Below are 18,347 nucleotides of genomic sequence, written 5' to 3'. Positions count from 1 at the left end.
CTTCACTACTTTCAAGTATAAGTTAGTAACGATTATGTGAAACCTTCTTAAACTTTAGCCACATATTCATGCATGCTAATTAAGTGTCGACCCTCAATCAACAAACACAAATAAGTTAATCATCAAATAGTTAAGCCAATTGCATTCACGAATCAAGAGTTCATAACCGGAATTCATCAATTCATATTACATAAATAATCATGGTATTGAAATCACCCCTAGCCAAAAAGGGTTTAGTTCCTCATAACTTTGAAATCAAAGAAACACCTAAACATTCCAACAACTCAAACGTGAATTGTATGAACGTTTAGGCACTCTTCTCTTCCATTCCTCATATTACAAAACAAAGAGAATTGAATTTAAACATTGAAATCAAAGAAACGTGTAAACATTCCAACAACTCAAACGTGAATTGTATGAACGTTTAGGCCCTCTTCTCTTCCTCTTTATTGTAGCACAAGGTCTAAGGGATGTTGTTGGTGTGTTGAATGGATTGGGGAATTATGGAAATGGATGAGTGTTTGAGGGTTGGAAGAAGGTGGAAGGCTCGGCAAGGGAAGGAATGGAAGTGTTTGAGGGGTGTTGTGTTGTGAAATGAGATGTAGAGTGAATTGAATGATGCAAATGAATGAAGTGTGTGTGGTTTATATAGGGAGAGAATGGATGGGAGAGCATGTGAATGATAGCTAGGAGAATGATTAAAGAGGTGTGAATGGTTGGAAATGCATGTGGGTGAATTGGTGGTGCAATGATGAAAGAATAAGTGCATGTGTGTGTTTTGTGTTGGAATGAATGTGGATGCATGATGAAGAGTTAATAAATAATGCATGTAGGGTTAGGAAATAAAATCATAACTTAAAGGGGAGATGATTAAAGGGTGTGGCTAGGTTGGAAAGGTGTGGAAGATGGATGGAATTAGGGGGAATGCATGGCAATGATGGGGAGTTCTTTGGTGATGAATGCAATGATGAAGAGTGAATAAATAATGCATGTAGGGTTAGCTAGGTTGGCTTTGTTTGGGTGCATGTGAGTTAAAGAGGGAGAATGTGGTGAAATGATGAAGTAGGAAGGTGGAAATGCATGTGAATGCATGTGAGTGCGTGTGTGTGTGAATGGGTGTTTCTTGATGGTTTTGGGGTTGTGATGCATGTGAATGCATGTGGCTAAGGCTTGTTGATTGGGCTAGAGGTTTTGCATGGCTCAAAGGATTGTTTGATTGGGCTAGGCCCTTTGTTTTATGTCCAAAGTGCATACAAGGCTTTCAAATTCGTCCAACACTTTAGCTCCAAAAATATGCTATCCATTCCAAGCCCAATTTTGCTCCAAAATGCATCTTTTTGCTTCCTTAGCCATATGAACCTAAAAACACACGAAAATGGCTTAAACTACTAAAACAACTATGAATTAACAACATAGATGCACGAAAACAAGCTAAGTAAGTCGCCTAAATATGCTCCTATCATCCTTGAGCAGGATCGCGCTAAGATAATAGTTTTACATGTTATAACTTATAGGGCTAGTATGACATTGCTATGTTTTAAAAAAAGATGTGTTATTTACATACATTTTTATACTTTTCACACACATTTTTCATCATGATCGTCAGATGAAATGAATTAAAGAAAATGAAATGACATAAATTAACAATGGTTGTCTGAGAAGTAAAAAAATATGTGTGGATAGCACACCCCTTAAAACAACTGCTTCTACAGTGATGTGAGGATAAACAGCTATAAAATAAAATTGTTGAGTGTTAACCCCAAAAAAATAAAAAAATAAAAAAGCAGTGTTTGAGTGTTTAGAAATTTTTTTATATAAATTGTTGTGGATATACTAAATGACTAGAAATATGATATTTAATATGATATAATGATTGTCATAGAGAATAATGTAAGGACGATGATTATTATTTTGTAAAATATTTAGGCATACTTGTCATTTGAAAATTTTATTAAATAAGCACTGATTACTGGGGGTGGTTTTGGTACATTATCGTACCAAAACCTCTGTACTAGTTACCATACCAAATATTTAGTACGACAAAATCTATTACCATTATCATACCAAATTTTCGGTATACCAAATAGTTTGGTTGGTATGGTATGATAATAGTAATTGCCACTTTGTTTACCAAAAATCTAATATTTTTTAATTAATATAGAAGTGTAAAAAAAATATAGAAAAAATATATAAACGCTCGTAATGACAAACTTTACAACTTTCGTGAAAAACTTAACTTTGAAACTCGCCATTATAATCATATAAATCATAGATCAAAATTTAACCGTTGATTGTTGTTTACATTTACGCTTCATTTTTCTCATCAAATTTTGTTTTTTTTTCAGATTTTCTTTTTTTTAAACATGATCTATTAGAGGATGCAGGAAGATGAACCGTTTGGATCGTTGATATTATGTTTAGAGTTTTACGGTTAGTGGAAATATTGCTTGATGTTTATAAAGTTTTTACAAACTATGACATCGACTCATATTTCAGTTAACCATAAATATCGAAACGTGATATCAAAGATCTGGACCGTTCATCTTCTTACATCCGCCAGATGATTATGTTTTCAAAAAAGAAAATTTTAAAAATGAAATTCAGTAAGAAGAATAAAGCGTAATGATAATCGACGGTTAAATATAAATTTAAGGTTTATGGATTATAGTGTTGGATTTTGAAGCTGACCTCTTCATGAAAGTTGTAAAGCTTGTCACTATGAGTGATTGTATTTTTTTTTTTTTTTTTTTTACATTTTTCACACTTCTACAATAATTATTATTAATTTTGCCCTCAAATAATTATATGAATAAATACATAATATAATATTAATAATATTGATAGGTACGGTATACCACTAGTACTGGTTTTGGGTACCAATACCGTATCGAAACAGTATGGTATGGTACAAATATCGTACCATTACCAATTGGTACAATTTTTTGGTAATAATTTGGTGTGGTATGGTATGGTATGGTTGGTATGGTAATTTAGTAAAAATTTCCATCCCTATTGATTACTATGCTTTGGAAAAAAACTTTTTTTAGAAGCATGGTATGTCTTGCTTGTGCTTTTTTACTGACATATACACAATTTAAATTTTTTTTTTTTTTTGTTTTACCAAACACATTTGATGTTCCTCATCTTTTATTAAGCTGTTTCTATTAAAAACACCACAATTCCAAACTATCTTATAATACTGTGAGTAGACGAATTTTTCGAACAATCCAAACCCCAACCTATCATTAACAGGCGATGTCTCCTTCCAATCAAGTAATGCCATCTGCCCAACTAAAGCTAAATAGTTTATTCCTTTATACAATCAATAAACGAATATTTTATTTTTAAAAAATAGGCCTCATTCTCATCGCCCCTTCCCTTGCATTCCTCTCCCTCCAATTCCTTCGAGCCCCCTACAAAAACCATTGCTACCCTAGATTCGGCCCCACCATGACCTCGTCGCATTGAATTGGCGACTCCACCTCTGTCGCGAGCGCCCTATACACCACCGAAAGACTCGGTTAGCTATATCCCAAAACTAGTGATCTGCACAAACTGGTTTCTAAGATTGTTCACCATAAATCAGTTTGGTCATTCGATGAAAAATTGTGTTAAATAAGGATCAAAATAACAAAATTACCCTCAATAAAATAAACAATAGGCCAAAATGATTTGACAAAAATTGAGATTTTTTTTTTGTCATTTTATCCTTATTTTGTGGAGATTTTTTCATGGAAGGACCAAGATGATTGATTGTGGACAAACTCAAGGACCAATTCTATCGATTTCAAATCTCAGGGACCAAAGTGAGGAGTTATGCAAATCTCAGAGACCATATTGTTGTACTTTTATGTGCAAACAGAAGCGTATTTTAACAAAGTACCAATATCAATGTCGTAGGTGAAAACTAAAACAAACAATCTCAAACTAACACGAGATTTACGTGGTTCGGCGTAAAGCCTACATCCATGAGTGAAGCACGGCGAGAAACTTCACTAAATAAACAGAGATTACAAAAGAATGTTTAAACTCTCACAACCCAAATCCCACAAATTACAAACCTTAAACAAAACGAGTAGAGAACCCAGACAAACGGAGAAGATTCTCCTAAATTGCTTTCTAACTCACAAACTCACAATTTGACTCTCACCAAATTGCCACACGAATGAGCCATGGGTTTGCCACGCACTCATGATCCCAAACGGTGACCTCCACCCCAAAACCCAATTAAAGAAAACTCTCTAAGCCATGGTGAGGCACACAAAATACATTAGCCCTAATGTCCTATTTATAGTGCATAGGACTTAGGTTACAACAAGAATCCTAATGGGAAGTAAATACAAATCCTAATCAAATAGGTAATTAACAAAATCTCTCCACCAAGGAAACCAACTAAGAAGTCAAAATCCAAACCCAAATAGGACACTAAAACCAAATAAGTAACATAAACCTAATTCTTTGCATCATCCTGATTTTGAGCCGTAAAACCCAACAATCTCCACCTCGGCGAGAAATTAGCAAACTTCCAAATCAAATACAAACTTCAAATTTGGGATACCAAAATACAAATGCAAATGTGCACCAAATTCTTTCGAAACTAATCTCCATCTAGAATAAAAAAATCCAAAAGTCTTCAAACTTGAAATTTCCTCCAATGCCTTCTCCAACAAATTCCATTACGGAAACTAACAAATACGAAACAAAATCCAAGCAAAAGCTTGAACATAGAACAAAAAGTGCAAATTGCACTCCACCCAAAGTGCTTGAGTACTAAGCTCTACCTCTTCACATAACCTTTAAAGTAGTTCAAAACAACAATCTTCTGCAATGTTTGCATCAACACTAGCAAAATACTTGTCAAACGACTTCTTTTTGCCCTTGAGTTTAGGGCAATCTACTTTCCAATGAACTTCCTTATAACAATAGCTACAAGTGTTCTTTCCAAGTTTGCCCATTTCCTTATTCCTTCCTTGAACTACCAAAGCACACATCTTCAATTGCCAAATACCAAAGTCATTGCCTTTGAACTTTTCAGTATCAACTTTCACTGACGACACATAAGGCTTCATAGTGACTGCCAAGCAAAGCCCAAGCCGAAACTAGGCTCTAATACCACTTGTTGTACTTTTATGTGCAAACGAAAACGAATTTTAACAAAGTACCAATATCAATGTCATAGGCGAAAACTAAAACAAACAATCTCAAACTAACAAGAGATTTACATGGTTCGGCGTAAAGCCTACATCCACGAGTGAAGCACGATGAGAAATTTCACTAAACAAACAGAGATTACAAAAGAGTGTTTAAACTTTCACAACCCAAATCCCACAAATTACAAACCTTAAACCAAACGAGTAGAGAACCCAAACAAATGGAGAAGATTCTCCCAAATTGCTCTCTAACTCACAAACTCACAATTTGACTCTCACCAAATTGCCACACGAATGAGCCACGCGTTTGCCACGCACTCATGATTCCAAACGGTGACCTCCACCTCAAAACCCAATTAGAGAAAACTCTCTAAGCCATGGTGAGGCACACAAAATACAATAGCCCTAAGGTCCTATTTATAGTGCATAGGACTCAGGTTACAATAAGAATCCTAATGGGAAGTAAATACAAATCCTAATCAAATAGGTAATTAACAAAATCTCTCCACCAAGGAAACCAACTAAGAAGTCAAAGTCCAAACCCAAATAGGACACTTAAACCAAATAGGTAACACAAACCTAATTCTTTGCATCATCCTAATTTTGAGCCGTAAAACCCAACACATTTTGGCTAAAAGCCTTCTTTTAATTGTGGACCAAACTGATAGTGTAAATTGCAACTTAAATGCACCTATGCCAATGCGCCTCCATCACAAGGCTACCACCACTAAGAAAACGAATCAATCAGATCAACGGAAAATAGGGGTGAGCAAGTCACCTGCGCAATGAGTACTCACATAATCCTACCAAATAGTGCTAATTGCACTTTAACATCCACCAAAAACCTAAGCGCGTCGCCAAGGAGAAGCACCCAGGCCGAGTAGCAGTGGTTGGTAGTTGAGGACATGCGACGAAAAGAAGCATTGGAGAAAGAGAGGTGCATAAAGGCCTCGATCTAAGACAAACTCAGGGGAATTGAGACAAAGCCTAAGGAAATGAGACAGAGCTCAAGAAAAGCCAAAGTAAAGCAAAAGTAGAGTAGTGCAGGAAAAAAACGGAAACGGTGGAGTGAAAAAAGATAGTAAAAGAAATCTTGAAATGAGGAAGCAAAGGGGGTGGTGGGGGCATGGGGGGGGGAAAGAAAAGTGTTCGGAAGGGAAGAAGGGGAACTCGGAGGAAAGGGTGGAAACAAAAAAAATATGGTAGAAGAAAAGGGAAGATGGAGGAGGTCGAAAAAACAGGGAGAGATGGTGAGAAATGGAGGAAACAAGAGGGTGGAAGAAAGGGGGAGAAGAATGAGGGCAATGAGGGAAGGGCATTGGCTACCGCCGACCCTAAGTTGGAGCCAGAGGTCGACGGCAATGAGGGTTTTAGAAGTTTTGGGAAAGAGAAAGGCACAAAGTCATAGGAAGTTTTTTTTTATATAATATGATGCTTTTCTATAATCTATCTTAATAATTAGATAAATATATCATAACCCTAATAAATTTTAGTATCGACATAAATGGGTTGCCGTATTATCGCCAAACTGAAGAATTACTCCTCAATTAGTTTGCTTTATATATTTCACACAACGTGAAAATGCATGTGACTTCTATAGAGTACTTCAAGTTCAAAAATAAATTATAACTAAATTCAAGAAATAAAAAAGTTTGGAGCAATACCAAACATGTAGGTTTTAGATAGGACAGAGGAAGAGTTGAGGGTGTGCAAAAGGTGTAGTGGCACAGGGCCCCGAATTTCTGATGGCCCCAAAATTTCGATCCTCCTATATATCACATATGTATAAATTTTACAATGAAAAAAAAAATTATTAAAAACAAAAATCATCATCATATGATATTATTAATTGATTAAGTGGAGCTTATACTTAAACATTTCTCTAGCAACAGAAAAACTTGTGTATTGCTTTCTTTCACTTTTCTTTAGCAATAAAATCCTAACTTGTATATTACTTTCTTCTACAAACACAAGCTTATTTCTGTATTTGTCTTTTAGTCGTGCTCCATTTTTTCATAGATGAACCATAAATCATAATTTCATGGCAATTGAAGATTATTCAATTAGTAAGAATGAGATATTAATTTTAATTAAGTTTGAATATTTTTTGTTGAATTCTTTATGAATATGTTGTCTATTTTTTTTTCCTTTTTAAAAAATGAGAGTCTCTTTATTAAGTTTGCACATGGCCCCAAAATGTGAGACGACCATCAAAATGTGAGACGACCCTGAGAGAGGATGACACACAGAGAAAGGTAGGTTTTGCAGGCTAGTGAGTAAAAATAGGAGTCAAAGTTGGTAAAATTAGTGGTAAAAGGTCGTCACCCCTGGCGAAACCAGAAAGCGCCCTTGTCTTGTCTGTGTTGCCCATGTTTTTAATCTCTCTTTACATTATTAAAAAAAAACACATGTGTGTTCGGGCAAGGATTTCCCTCGCATAGCTCCCCAAAGAGGTGGCACTTGGTTGGTTGTCGAGCGAGCTCTTGCTACTTGGCGTGCTGCAAGAAGAGTTTGTAGTTAGTTGCCTTATAGATGGGTTAAGTTTGCATTAAGTTCTGTTTTTTATTTTGCCATGTAAACAAGGACTTTTAGTTCATAATCTTGTATGTCCAAAACAAAGGGAGTTCAAGCCCCTTTCAACAACTTCCTCGATCATGGTTCACCTTTAATGAAACCAGGTTTAATAACTTAACCAGATTCGAAAGCCAATAGGGCTCTTAAGTCGAAAACAATTGAAAATAACTTGAATACATGCTGGGAAGTACATTAAGCGTCAGATCTACTAAATTAGAGTACAAACAAAGAGACTTGGGCAAGATTTTACCTTGTTGGGCAAGGTTGAACTTCTTGCAACCACTTTTCTTTAGGTTTACAAATGGTTGTATGAGGGAATCGAAACTACAATACTAAGGAAATGTAGCAGAGCTTTGACATTAGACAAAAGATAGCTTTTCTAAAGGAACTATAGCTAAAAGGACTGAATCTGGACAAGTTTCAAATTTTCTGGGCACAAACTGGCTTAAGAGCAGAGTTTGTATATCTTTTGATTGGTTGAGTGTCCTTGCCTTTAATGCCTCTTTCCCTTTTTATATATTATTTGGCCCGACCCCTGAGCTTTGCTTCTAGCTGATGGCTTCCAGAGAGCAGTGAGTCATCATCTATTTACCTATCATTGCCCCTAGAAAGTGCTTTTTGGCTAATAGTGAGTTAGTCTCTGCCACCCATTACTTCAATCATAGGCACATGGCCAATGCCTTAGCTGAAGTGGCTTCAATTTGCTTCAGGCTTGGGGCAAGCTTCAATTTTACTTTGCCATCCTTGGGCCTTACTAACATAAAGCCAAGCCCAACATTAAATATTAACCCAAACAGTGCCCCCTTTAATCATTGTTAAGTTTGCTAATCGAGACATTAATAATTATTAAACATTAGTCGCATGCTTTAACTCAGCACTTGCACCATTAAAATAGCCATTTTCAAATAAACCTTTGCACTAAGCCAGGATCTCCAACGTTAACTAACTGCCCGTTATATAACCTCCATTTTAATTTCTTGGCTAACACCTCTAACAATCCTTATTCTCTGAGTTTTCAGAATTTCCAGAATTCTCTTGCCTTTGTAGTGTTTTCTTGCTTTCTACCTTCAATTTTCTTTTACTTCCTTCCCAAAACTAACCATGGCACCTAATACTCGCCCTACATGTGAGTCTAGTGAGGGGATTGAGAAGCTCATATTTATATATATTTTACATCAAATTCACTTGTCTTTTCTTAGTTAGTTCCTTATATTTTTGAGCTATTTACTTTGTTTTTATGTTTTGTAGGATTTGTCAAGCAAAGAAAAGAAAAATAGCACAAGTGGGATTTTAAGTAACAAATACGTCAAAACTGCCTGTGTAGGTCAGCAAGTTGCAGACATCTCAGAATGAATTAGAGAATGAGCCTTATATGCTTGGAAAGCTACGGATGTCTATTTTCTGGAGCATTTCGTGGATTGTTAATATCATTTTTCTAGAAGAAGTTATGGCCATTTTAACACTGAAAGGTTCCCAAGAGGCTGAGCAGTTTGTAACTGACAAGAAAGCATTGAAAGCAATAAATCCAATAAATCTAGCAACCAAAACTAATGCAGTCAAGAACAAACCAGCTGACACCTATTCAAATTTCAGAGGAAATGGAATTAAAGATGAGGATTAAGAGGGAGTAATTGGTATAAAGGCTACCCAAGGAGTTACAATTGTTTTACCATTTCCTCTCACTTATTGTCATCACTAAATGGCTATTAGTGGGTGAGTTAAGGAGAAGAAAATGATGTAACAAGAATTGGTTTAAAAGTAGTGTTGGGGAAGGAAGGATAGAGGAAGCCTCAGTCGATTTCTTTCGGTTCTATTTTCTCAAACTCATGTCTATCTTTTGTTTTAACTTAAGGATTCTGTAACTAAATTTTTAGTAGTTAGGGGCTGTTTTGAAGCCCCGAATATGATTGCAAGTTTGTTATGACATTTCGTTTGAATTACTTTTATGAATGGATGAAAATTGGTTCACTACTTGTCTCATTGATGAATTATTTATGTGTTTTCAACGGATGCATACTTAGTAAGCATACCTAGGATTCTAATGCTATGAATATGTGTGTGTCTGCCCTTGTCAAATGAGGACCTACATATGTTCTAGAGTAGTACTTGTTAATTGCGATTAACATGTGAACCAATTTCTAGAATAAGTATGACAACACTAGTACTTACGATGCCTTGTGATGACTCAAACTCTTTTCGTTCTTAATGATTTCTACTTGTTAAATCTATGAACATGCCATTCTAGATTGCATGTTAGGGACTGAGTTAAGTTGAAAACGCCATTCTCTTAACATACCACATAAGAAAAAGTAATAGGTTGAGTTCTAACATTGAGCCAACTTGAGCATATTCATCTAGAAATATAAGGATTTTGAATGAAACATACCATGTTTGTATGATTATTTGGTGGTGGATAACACTTCCCCTAACTCGTTTTCTTAACTTGTGAACTACAATCTATTTTTATTATTTAAAATCTGTCTCTGTCCTGTTTTTGTTCGATTTAATTTAAATATCAAATCAACTCCAAAAATCCCAAAACTTTGTGTGAGTGTAGCTCTGTGTGTCTAGTGTTTGCATATAAAATTTCGTAGACTTTAGATAAGTGTAAGTCATTCTAATAATTATTTTTCGGTGGCTGGCCAGTAAAGACAGCAGCCTAGTTTTTGTGACATTTTAAGTAGTTAGATAAAACAATCTTCTGCGGGAAAGACCCTTATTTTCATATGCTACAATTGACAAATCTTAGTGTTAGTAAGGAAAATCAATAGGACATTTGTGTGCTACTTTGTGGTGTGCTTTTAATCCTATCAGGATCGTCACTATGCGTCATCGACTCAACGACCTTCATCGCCCTCGGGCTAGCCTGAACTCATCAATTTTCCTCGAAGAATGAGTTGTTCATTTCCTTGGGTCGGCCTAGACTGCCCGAGTCCCAATTGTGGTGGAGAGCAACATGCCCGCCGCCAGGTGGTTCACCCCCAACCTCTACTGTGCCGAGGCTGGCATCTCAGCCTCCAAATGGTCCAATTTCCGAAGAGGCTTCCCACTGATGAGGGATGAAGTTTGGTCTCAAGCCAATCTGGAAATAGAAGTGGATAACCAACGAAATCTACAAGCTCATCATGCTCTCCAAGGTTAAGGTTATAGCCAAGCCCAAGCTCCTGACCACTACTCTCATTTTCTGGAACAATGAGACCAACACATTCGACTTTAGAATTAGTCTCATGTTCCCGATAATTCTAGACATGGCTCAAGTCTTCGGACTAAGGCCCTCAGGTAGGTGCATGGACGTCACCCACGATTGGTCATCCCCTTCTTGCCATACTGCTGAAAGCTCGGGCGCATCTGAGTTCATCACTAGTCTGGAGTATAACTCCATGACATTTAAGAACTATGTGACGTCCTTTGTGGGCTTCATTCCATTTTCAAAAAAGACTTTCGACCCACCCTCCTCCACTGCAATAAGGCTCAGGAACACATGTATTTCCTCCTATATTGGTTGAACAAACATGTGTTCCCAAACAAATCCAAATGAGTGAAGCTCGAGTAGATCCTATTGGTGGAGACCTTACATTCATTTGATGATGTGGCCACGTGCCCTTTCTCCTAGCACACATCTACCACCTCATCTACGAGAAGATTAGAGGTAAGCCCTTCGAGCCCAACCTGGATGGTCCAGCTATGGCTTTAGTGGTATTTCCCTGAGTTTTGGGCGCCAAACTTGGAGTTCCCTGAAAGAGTAGCTCCAGCTGGAATTTTGGCAGAGCTGTCTCCTACAAACCATTCAACCCTTGCCCGCTCATACTTCTTCAGAGTTTATCAAACTCGGGCAGACTTGGAGTTAGGTGCCTCTATGCTCATGAGGTACCAGTGGTTTTCGAACCAGATCTTCCAAGATGATTTTGGAAAGGATGCCAGCAGCTATTGCAAGGAGAAATTCATGAGCTGCATCCAACAAGGCAAGGGGTAGGGTCCAACCAAATAGCTAAAGAAGCTGAAGACATTTTTGACCTCTTCAGTGATTCAGAGGCCGAGGCTGGGCCTAAGGTGGAGACGCAGACACCTCGACGGGCAAAGGTGACCATAATGAAGACATCAGAGTCTGAGCCTGAGGAGATGCTCTAGCCTCAACTTGCTTTTCCTGGCTCGAAGACAACTCCCACCAAAAACAATAGCAGGTTACAGACTTCTCAGTCTTCAAATTATTCCTCTGCCCATTCAGTTGAAGCGAGCAGGAAGAAGCAAAAATTCTCCAATAAGTTGATTTTAGCCTTAGTCTTCTTTTCCCAGTTTCGACTTCCCCCAAGTTTGAACTAACACTCCCTATCTTTTGTAATTAGGGTCTCCTGCTACTAAGAAACCTACCCCCACTTCCCAAGGATCGCAGTCGGGCGCAGAGGTATGACAGGAAAACAAAGAGATCCTTGACACGATGCTCGAGGAGTTGAAGGTATGACCTTTATTTCTTAATCATTAAGTTATTTTTGAAGTTCACTTTCTTTGATCCTTGTGCTAATTCTTTGCTTGTTTGCTTGTAATAGGATACCAGATGCGAATGGATCTCCTAGCACGAGCCTTCATCTCCTCTAGCCCGAGTGGTGCTTTTTTCCCCTCGTCGGGCCAAGCCATCAAAGGTGTACTTCTTTCTCATTCCTAGTTAAGTTTGTGATTTTTGAAGTTTCGAAACTAACAATCATCTTTCTGATTTCCTAGGCTAAGGTTGGGGTATCTGCTTCTCAGGTTGGGCAATCCTCAATCCTTACCTCTTTTGCTCCTCTTCCTCCAGCCATGATGATGACTTCTACTTCCCAGTTTAATCCAACAACTGAGGAGATGTTGCACTTCGTGGAAGATGATAGCACTTCAATAAGTACCATATTTCCTAAGCCCTTCTGAATTTCTTCTTAAGTTCTCCCTTAACTTGTACTTATACTTAGTTTTGCCTTCTCTCAGTCTTTTCCAATTCATGAGGCCGCCAAGCAACCACCAACAGTATTTGGGGAGCCAATAGTCTTTGAGATCTCTGTAGTCTCAGAAGTGACTAGCCCGTGAGCTCCTCAAGCTGTTTCACGGGCTAGCCCACCTACCTTTCCCAAAGCAGCTATAACCACAGAGGTGCCTCACCCAAAATTCAAAGGCCAGCTCAGGTATAAAAGTCTTCTCACTTCTACTTCTTCGTTTAACTTAAGTATGACTCAATCTCTAACTCATTCTTTGCCTTGTGTAAAAACAAACTTCTAGTAAGGGCTCGGACAAGTCTCATCGGCCCGCGACACACAAAGTGGTCATTCCCAGACCTCCTAAGGCCTCTGGGGTCACAGGGGTTCCCAACCCTCGGCCCAAGAAAGCAGTTGTTGCTGCTACTTCTGTGTCTGGATTTTTTTCTCCCATCTCTACCGAAGCTACATCCACTGTTGCTACCTTTAGGGGAACTAGAGTAATGCCCCTACCTCTTGCATTTATTCCCTCAACAACTTCTGTTCTCGAAATGGTCAAAGAGTTCGGGCAAATCTGGACAAGGCTGAGGTCTCTAAGGTGTCCCTCCGAGCCTCAAAACCTTTAGGATTAACACTGGATCTTCAAGGAGTGGATGCAAAGGGAATTCAATGCTTCGTTGAGCCTAAAGGCTCTCCAAGAAGCTGAGAAGGCTCTGACTAAGTTATTCAAGGCTCAACAAATGTCGAAGGTCCAGTACGAGTCCTTCATCTCCTTCTTCGAGAACCTGAGGGCCTTCAGGGATTAGCACATTCGTGCAGAGAGGCAAGCAAACTAGGTCAAGTGCTACAAAGAGAAGCACCTCAAGACTTTACTTCTCCGCAATAGCTAGTGAAATAAGTGTTCGCCATGAAGGACAGGATCATGGTGGTGACATCTGAGATCTAGAAGTTGGAAGAGCAGATTTCAGTACTGAAGGCCAAGCAGATAACTCTCTCAAGCAAACTCTAATAGAAAAATGAAGAAGTTAAGAAGGTTAATGTGGAAGTAAATGATACTGAAGCCTAATTAGCTAACAGTAACATTGCCTTAGAAGTGCCAGGCCGAATTTTCACAACCATAAAGACCTATCACTCTAGGATAGCTGCATTAGCTAAAGATGTAAAATTGTTAGGCTAGGATTTTTGTATCTTCTTCCTTTGATGAAATGAAATGAAACTCCTTCTTCATTTTTTTACTTGTCTTATTTTACTTCCAGGCTAAATTGTTTTAAATGCATAAAATGGTTCCAACACTCCTTGCAACGTTTAGGCCTCCTCGATATAACAATCTCTAACATCCCACCTAGTTGGTTGATATTTCTTTAAAAACTTGGCATTGACTAGATGTCTTTGCAAGTTTCTTTCCAAATCTGCCAAGTAATAGCCTCATCGATCTAACACTTGGTTGATGATGAAATGACCCTCCCAAGTGGGACTTCACTTCCCATAACCTCTAACTTGGGCACCCAAGGGTAAAACTGCCTTCCATAGCAACTCTTTATCCTTGAAGGTTTTCAATTTTATTTTCTTGTTGTATGCTCGCGCAAAAACCATCTTTCATTCTTGTATTTTGTTCAAGGCTTCAATTCGAGCTCCATCCAAATCTTCAATCCCTTGACACTTAGCCTGAATATATTCCTCACTATGTAGACCAAACTGGTCTTGAAGGCTTACAGAACTTACATTGATTTCCATAAGAAGCTTAACATTTTGCCCGAAGGTTAAGGCATAAGAAGTGGTCCCAGTTCCTGGTCTCTTTAAGGTTCTGTAAGCCCAAAGAGTATCTTCCAACTTCTCATGCTATCTTTCTAGGCTATCTGCCATCATTCTCTTAATAATATTCCCCAAGACCTTATTGCTAGCTTCTGCTTGGCCATTTGATTGGGGATAATAAAGACTAGACTGGATCATTTTTATCTTAAACTTGTTTGCAAATTCCTCTACTTCTTTCGAGATAAAAGATAGCCCTCTGTCTGTGAAAATTGTCTCGGGCACCCCATATCTGTGTAAGATCTTGGTTTCAATGAATCTCTTCACATCAGCTGAAGTGATAGTCTTCACAGCTGAAGCTTCCACCCCTTTGGTAAAGTAGTATGTTGCCATAATTATGAAGGTATGCCCCTTGCTAGAAACTAGGTAAATTTGTTCGATGAAGTTCATTACCCATCATCTGAAAAGCCAAGGCTTCACTATTTGATTCAAGGGTATTAAGGGTATGTGCTGAAGGGGCATGCTTCTGACATTCTTCACAACCTCTGGCATAAGCTTTACAATCTTTTTCCATGTCGGGCCAAAAGTAGCCATACCTTCTTAACAACTACCTCATCTTGGTCTTAGCTTGATGTGCTCCACAAATACCTTCATGTACTTCAACCATCACTCTCATTGACTCTTCCAGGCCTAAGTATTTTAATAGGAGTCCATTTGGAGTTTTCATTAACAAAGTTTTGTCTCACATGACAAACGTAGTTGCTTGCTGCCTAATCTTCTTACTTGTAGGGGAATAAGTACTGAATGATTGATGTTCTCCAGTCTTCTATCTCAGGTTCTTTAGTCATTACATTAAGGTTGAATCTTTTCTCAAGGATAAAATAGAGATTCATTATTTGTACCTCTACATTTACATCAAACCTTCTCTCTTGAACCTGTGCTCAAGAAGCCAACTGTGCCATCTCATTAGCAATCAAATTTGCTTCTCTGGGATTATGATTGACTGATAGTTCAGTACCCTAATAACTCAACAACTGAGTGGCTGCCAAATAATAACATGTCATTGTGATGTGTCTGCACTTGTAATCAACATTCAACTGATTTATCACCCACTCTAAATCACCAAACGCCTTAACTTTAGTTCTCCCTCAACTCTGTCAGGATTTCCAAGTCAATTATCAATGCCTTATACTATGCTCGATTATTGGTGGTATCTTGATAATCTAGAAGGAATAAGTAGCAATGTTAAACTCAATTAGGATCAAATGATGACATTCCCAGCTCCAGCAGGATGTTGAGTACATGACTCATCAAAATAGAACCTCCAAGGAGTGATCCATAGGCTGGTTATTCTCTTTACCTCTTGCTGTATCCATTCTTCCTTGCTCGAGTGATCTTTATTGGGTGGAACCTAAAGAATAGCCATTTCCAGAGTTTCTGGGATGTTGACAAGTTCATCCTGTGATTCTTGGTGCTCGGTCAAGAAGTCTGCAATTGCTTGCCTTTTCAATGCTCTTTGAGGCTTATATTGAAAACTGAACTCTGAAAGTGCTAGAATCCATTTCCCAATTCTTCCAGTTAGCATTGGCTTAGACATCATGTATTTGATCACATTAATCTTGGCAATGATATGGATGTGGCAAGGCAACATATAATGCCTTAACTTGCAGGCAGTGAAGTATAACGCTAAACATAGCTTCTCAATTGGAGTATATCTTGCTTCTACCTTAGTAAGAATATTGCTGAGGTAATATATTGGTTGCTCCTTCCCCCCTTTATTGTTCTGAGCCAGCAAGTTTCCTATTGATTTTTCAAAGGCAGAAATATAGAGCTTCAAAGGTTTCCCCCTTTGAGGGGGCATAAGTACTAGTGGAATGGCTAGGCAGGCGTTCACTTTATCAAAAGCTTCTTGGTGTTGTGGGCCTCATTCAAACTCTTCTTGATTCTTCAGTCTTAGTAAAGGAGTTAATGGTTGGATTTTGCCTGCCAGATTAGCAATAAATCTCCTTAAGAAGTTGATTTTCCCAGTAGCTTTTGCAATTGTACTTTGTTGGGGGGGTGGAAGGTGACTCCATTATAGCCCGAGCCTTGTTTTTGTCTATCTCCACACCTTTTTGATGAACAAGGAATCTCAAAAAGTTGCCCGATCTTACTCCAAACGCATATTTCTTAGGATTCATTTTTAACTTGTGGGTCCTCATCCCCACTAAAGCTTGTTTGAGGTTTTCTAAGTGTTGCTCTTCAGTTTTAGACTTCACTACAATGTCATCAATGTATACTTTCATGCTATGCTCGTTCAAATCATGAAAAATAGCATTCATTGCTTTCTGATAAGATGCACCAACATTTTTGAGCTCGAATGGCATGACCACATATTCATATGCTCTTACATGTCCTGGGCACCTAAAAGTTATCTTATGTATGTCCTCTTTAGCCATTTTTATTTGATTATAACCAACATTCCCATCCATGAAAGATAGAACTTTGTGTTTTGAAATTGTGTCTATATATAAGTCAGCCACAAGCATAGGGTATTAATCTTTGGGTGTGGATTCATTAATGTTTCTATAGTCGACACAACATTGGATGACATTAGTTACAACTTTTAATACAGGTACAATGTTGGTCAACCACTCGACATACTTAGGAGGCCTAATAAATCCTACCTTTAACAACCTCTCGATGTCTTATTTGACTTTCTCTTCTATTTCCTTCGACATTCTCCTTGGTGCTTACTTCACAAGTTTGTACTTGGTGTTTGCTTCACAGGTTTGTACCCTTCTTTGATAAGTATTCTATGCTCTACTAAATTGGGGTCTAATCCAGGCATTTTAGTGTAATGCCATGAAAAACAATCTTTGAATTCTTGTAAAAGGTCAACTATCTTTGCCCGATCTCCAGCTTTCAACAGAACACTAAGTTGTATTGGCCTTGGATCTTCCTCAGTCCCCAACTTAATGATTTCTAAGGGGTCTTGTACTTCTGGTGTTGGTCTATCGGATTATGTACACAAAAATTCAACTGACTTTAGACCCTCGAGCACATCCTCTGGCCAGTCCAAGTCATATATACACTTAGCCAGGTGAATGGCTGCCTCTATTTCTTCTCCCAAAAACTTTTCTTCTTTTCTGTTCTTAGTGCTTGAAGCATCTTGCTCCTACTCTGCCTCATCTTTAGCTGAGCTTTCTCTCACTTCTCTTCTATCTTTCTCTCATACACCAGCAATTTGTTAATTAAGGACCTGATTGCAATCACCTAGTCCATCCTCATTTGTTATGACATCATTAGTGTTGGTAGGCTGAGATAATGTGAGGCTTGTCTCATTCTTCCTTAGTGAGAGACAATCCTTATTCTAGGAGTTTTTAAGTTGTTACCTTGGTCGGGCGGCCTTTCTCATCAGGACCTAAACATTGCAAGATTCCAATACGGGGGTTGTAGAAGTTTACCTTTGCAACATTGGCTGTGGGAAGAAATGACCGTGACTCAACCTCCACAATCTCCCAAAATCTTGGTTTCTCGGCTCTAGACTTGTGGTAGACATTAACTTGTTGATGTAAAGTGGATGGCATAAACAAACTTTGATGAATCCAATCTTTGCCTAGCAATGCTCCATAAGTAAAATTGTTATCCACCATAAAGAAAGCCAACATGATTTGCTTAGACCCCAAGTCAACTTCCAACGACAGTATCCTATGTGCTATGGTGATGGCTTCAGAAAATCTAGAGACTGTTAGATCAGTGGGAATAAGATCTTCATCACTTCTACACAGCCTCTTCATTTGTTTAAGTGGAAGTACATTGACCGCTGCTTCACCATCTATCAACACCCTCTTGGGTACTCCTTCTAGATGAGTTGTCACCTATATGGGCTTGTGATGGTTGGCCAAGGCTAAGCTCAGTCTACTGAACACCATTTGGCCAAAATACACCATTT

Source organism: the organism of the source record quoted next, unplaced genomic scaffold, assembly GCF_019419815.1.
Source record: "Pyrus x bretschneideri cultivar Hongxiangsu unplaced genomic scaffold, Pyrus_bretschneideri_v1 Contig7, whole genome shotgun sequence".
Lineage (NCBI taxonomy): Eukaryota > Viridiplantae > Streptophyta > Magnoliopsida > Rosales > Rosaceae > Pyrus > Pyrus x bretschneideri.
This window is presented reverse-complemented; position numbering follows the sequence as displayed.